Here is a 5,063-nt window from a genome sequence, read left to right as displayed (position 1 = left end):
AAAGAAAGGGAGTCTGTAAAAATAATATATGCACATGGCAAGTCATTATTTAAATGAAAAATTAGAAACAAATTCCCCCAAAAAGAAGATGTTGATTAGATACAGCAGGATGTTCAGATTGAATATGTTGGGCACTTGGTAATACTGTTGTAAGAGAACATTTTAAGGCATAAAAATATACCCACAATATAGTAAATGGATCACAGTGAGTGCTGAGGAGAATAGTGCTGTGGTTAACAGCCCAGCCGTTGGAAACAGGCAGCCTACTTCAACTCCTGACTGGTAATTACACTTACTGGTAGTGTGACAGGGGAAGCTACTGTTCCTCATCCGTGAAAGCGGGAACAGGAGTATTTACTTCACTGGCTTGTTTTGAGGATTAAATGATTCAACGCATATATGGTGGTCAGAAAAGTACCCTACATGTAACAAGAGCTCGGTAAATTTCAGCTGTCATTCTTATCAGTCCAGTTAAAAAGTGCAAGCACAGCCTTTAAAAAATAATAAAGTGAAAGTGAAAGTTGCTCAGTCATGTCCAACTCTTCAACCCCATGGACTGTATATATATTCTCCAGGTCAGAATACTGGAGTGGGTAGCCATTCCCTTCTCCAAGGGATCTTCCCAACCTAGAGATTGAACCCACATCTCCTGCATTGCAGGTGGATTCTTTACCATCTGAGCCCACAAGGGAAGCCCTAAAAAGAGTACCCAGGCAAGAAAAGAGAAAAAAATCTTTAATTTTGTCATACTTATTAGAATATATGATTTCTATACAATAGCAGCCGAAAGTGGAAATAAGGGGAAAACTGAGGATAAAAGATGAATATGAGCAGAAAATAGAGAAAGAGACACAAATTAGGAAAATTTTAAGAGAGATAAAAATCACAGTGTGTGAGTGAGTGCTTAGTCACTAGGTCATGTTTGACTCTTTGCAACCCCATGGACTGTAGCCCACCAGGCTCCTAGGTCCATGGGCTTTCCTAGGCAAGAATACTGGAGTGGGTTGCCATTTCCCCCTCCAGGTCTTCCCAATCCAGGGATCGAACCCTGTCTTCTGCATTTGCAGGTGGGTTCTTTACTATTGAGCCACCGGAGAACCCCCAAATCACAATATTAGGACTTAAATGTAAATTGACTCAATGAAGCATAAGATTAAACTTGGAAAATCTAATCAAACAGATACAAAATAATTTGATAAAATTTTCAGAATATAGTACGAAGATCCAAAGTGATCAAAAAAAGTTGATGAAAACATTCGCAGATAACAATAAAGGAAATAAATGGACTTCCTTGATGGTCCAGTGGTTAAGACTCTGCATTCCCAAAGCAGGGACCCAGGTTCAATCCCTGGTCAGGGACCTAGATCTCACATACAGCAACTAAGTATCCCACATGCAGAAATGAAGAATGGCAGAGCCAAATAAATAAATATTTTTAAAAAACAGCAAAGGAAATAGAGATTTAATGTATGAGTTGCCACAGTTTTTAGGAAGATACCATAACAACTAAAGAAAAAGCAAATATCCAAAGCAGAATTGAAAGATTAGTCTCAAAACTAACCAGGGAGCCTCATGAAAAGGGCTTACCACACAGTGTTCAAACCACTGGAAAGAGACCCACATAAGGAGATGCCCTGGGAAAAAACATATATTATTTTCATTAAGACAGATAAGTAATAAACTTTTAAACAGCAGACATTTTTTAAATGGGTTTACCCACAAAAAGAATAAAAATAAGACTCTCATCAAACTCGAAATGTCAAGAAGGCAAAGAAATTATATTTCATTTATAGTTTCAAGGAAAATATTATGTTCTCTAAATTCTGAAAGCAGCTACATTGCAACTCATGCATGAATAAACAGAAAGCTATTCTAAAATGTGTACTGTGCAAAAAGACTCACTTCCAATGGTTGTCCAAAGACCAGTGCTCCAACCTAGAATTAGAAAAGCCAGATGGAATACAAAATTATCTTTTCAAAAGCAGAAGAGAGTTGCTGAGGCAACAAGAAGTAAATGAACTAATACTTCGGAAGGGAAGGGACAGAGAGGTGAGCTGGCTTCTGCAGTTGCTTTACTTGAATGTATGGATGAATTTGAATATGGGCAAGAAGCTGAAATCTAGGCAAAGCCCAGAGCCACAGCCAGAAGGGGGCTGCTTCAGGGAAAGAAAAAAAAACTGAAGAGATTTTGATGGAGAATTGGAAAGTTTCAAGTGCATGGCAGTGTTTTTTACCCCCAAAACATACCCCAATACTGAAGCAGTATGCGGAAGGAGACAAAAACATAATTGGCAAGCCTCTGAAGAGCAAAACAGAGCTCTGTTGTGAAACTCAGAGCACAGAGATTAGGTCTTGAGACACAGCAAAAACAGTCCTCTCCCCTCCCCCCAAAAACATCAAAACTCTAGATGAAAATACGAAGGTCAGGGCTTGAGCAGGAGGTAATCTGACCTTTACACTGATGTGCTTCCTAGGAGTTCCTTATTGAATGAAAGCTGCCTAGTAGAAGGCTGATTATAGTAGAAACTGTCCTTCCTGGTAAAGGTATCAGTTTGACATCACTTATTATTTGGATTTGTTTTCTTCTCTTACCATACTTCTACAAATACCATCATTGCTGAATGCTCTATATGCAGGCATCATGTCCCAAATGACATTGTTTCTGACCAAGGAACACACTTTAGAGTGAAGAGGGGGAAGCAATAAGACCACCACTGGTTCTATCATGAATCCCATCCTCTGAAAGCAGCTGGACTTACAGAACATTGTCCTGAGCCACTGTGGAAGCCTGAGTCACTCCAGCTGAGAGACAATACTTTGTCAGATTAGACTGAAGGCTTTAAGAATACCAGGAATTTTCTATTTCTTCCTAATGGGTGGAAGGCGGTATGGTACCTCTAAGAATTACACCTGATAATATGCTTAGAAAAATTTCACACATTCACATCTCCTAACTCTGTTATCCACTAGGTAGGGTTGAAGTTTTGTTCGCAAGGAAATAGATAACCATCCTGTTGAATTGCCATCAGGCTATTGGTGCTTCCTGCACCACTGGGTGAACAGACAAAAAAGGTATTGAAGTCACTGGTAACTGACACTATTTATTTATAGAAGAAATATTTATTTTTAAAAAGCAAATAAGGATGCTCTTTCTCCATAAGGACAGAGGAGGCTATCATGGGACACCTTCCTTCCCTGACACATTCAGTGATCACTTTTAAGCGAATGATTGTTGCTGTTTGGCCGCTGTAGCCTGGCAGGTTCCTCTGTCCTCCACTATCTCCTGGAGTTTGTTCAGATTCACGTCCATTCAGTGAGTGATGCTAATGAATGCTTTTCTGAATGTTGTTCAGTCATGCCTGACTCTTTGCAACTTCATGGACTGCAGCATGCCAGGCTTCCCTGTCCTTCACTATCTCCCAGAGTTTGCTCAAACTCATGTCCATTGAGTTGGTAATGCTATCTATCCATCTCATCCTCTGTTGCCCTCTTCTCCTCTTGCCCTCAATCTTTCCCAGCATCAGGGTCTTTTTCAGTGAGTCAGCTCTTCACATCAGGTGGCCAAAGTATTAGAGCTTCAACTTCAGCACCAGTCCTTCCAATGAATATTCAGGATTGATTTCCTTTAGGATTGACTGGTTTAATCTCCTTTCAGTTCAAGAACTGTATTTCCAGCACCACAATTTAAAACTGAAGCCTTAAACAGATAAGATTAGCCAGGTTTCAGGGTTATCTTGAAATTGGGCAAAGAATTGGAGTGAGAAAGGGCCCAATTCACTGAAGTACAGCTGATGGCAAAGGGGGCAGTATCATTTGAGTTACAGTTGTGTACAATATTGCAGGCATCAACCATATGTGGTTATTTAAATCTAAATATATTATATTTACAGCAAACTCAGGGAGATTTGAGCAAACTCAGGGAAACAGTGAAGGACAGGGAAGCCTGGTGTTGCAGTCCATGGGTTCGCAAAGAGTCAGACACAGCTGAGCGACTGAACAATAAATTGGTTAGAATTTAAAATACTGGTTCCTCCCCTTCACTAGCCTAATTTCAAGTACTCCCTGACCACATGTGGCTAGCAGCTTCTGTACTGAGCAGGGCTGGTAAAGGACATTTCCACTGTTACAGAAACTTCTATTGGATGGCGCTGATCTACAGCCATCTGAACAACTGAAGAAATAACAACTATAACCTGTAGCCATACTTCCTTGCTATGAATATATTTTAACCAACTTCCCTTTTCTTCCCTTTTCTCTTTATCCCTGTATGGTACGTAGGGTTTATGAGTAGTAATTACCTTGAGCCATCACTTATAAAACACTGAGGAGACCTCCCTGGCAGTCCAGTGGTTAAGAAAGACTCCATGCTTCCAATGCGGAAGGCACAGGTTAAATTCCTGGTCAGAGAACTAAGATCCTACTTGCCACATGGCTTGTTCAAAAGATTAAAAGAAACACACACACACATACACTGAGGAGGGATTATGACAAAACCAGAGAAGGGCTGATATCAGGCAAAGATCTGGGATGTAGCGAGAGATGTGAGCAGGACCACGCACGCCTCCCTGCAGAAGGAGGAAAGACCAGAGGCCTGCCGGCTCAGACATCTTTCAGCTCCGGGATAGGCGGGAGACTTGAGCTTAACCTATTATGCGCTCATGGGAAGCCTGGCATGCTGCAGTCCACAGAGCTGCAAAGAGTCAGACATGACTGAACAACATTCAGAAAATCATTCACTAGCATCACTGGCTGAATGGACATGAATCTGAACAAACTCCAGGAGATAGTGGAGGACAGAGGAACCTGCTGGGCTACAGCGACTGAACAGCAACAATCATTCACTTAAAAGTGATCACTGAATGTGCCAGGGAAGGAAGGTGTCCCACGATAGCCTCCTCTGTCTTTATGGAGAAAGAGCATCCTTATTTGCTTTTTTAAAAATAAATATGTATTTCTTTTATAAATAGTGTCAGTTACCAGTGACTTCAACACCCTTTCAAATCTATTCACCCAGTGGTGCAGGAAGTGTAGCCAGATGGCAGTTCAACAGGATGGTTGAATTC

At 40.9% G+C, this 5,063-nt stretch overlaps 1 non-coding gene across 1 annotated transcript; it reads left to right on the top strand.

Annotated features, from left to right (window-relative positions):
- Window positions 1-1,288: 1,288 nt before the first annotated feature.
- On the top strand, window positions 1,289-1,360 carry TRNAG-CCC (transfer RNA glycine (anticodon CCC)). Its single transcript has one exon. It is a non-coding gene; the product is annotated as a tRNA-Gly (tRNA).
- The last annotated feature ends 3,703 nt before the right edge of the window (window positions 1,361-5,063 follow it).

This window comes from Ovis canadensis, chromosome 26 (genome assembly GCF_042477335.2).
Source record: "Ovis canadensis isolate MfBH-ARS-UI-01 breed Bighorn chromosome 26, ARS-UI_OviCan_v2, whole genome shotgun sequence".
Classification (NCBI taxonomy): Eukaryota; Metazoa; Chordata; class Mammalia; order Artiodactyla; family Bovidae; genus Ovis; species Ovis canadensis.
Note: the sequence above shows the minus strand (reverse complement) of the source record. Positions and strands in the feature narration are given on the sequence as shown.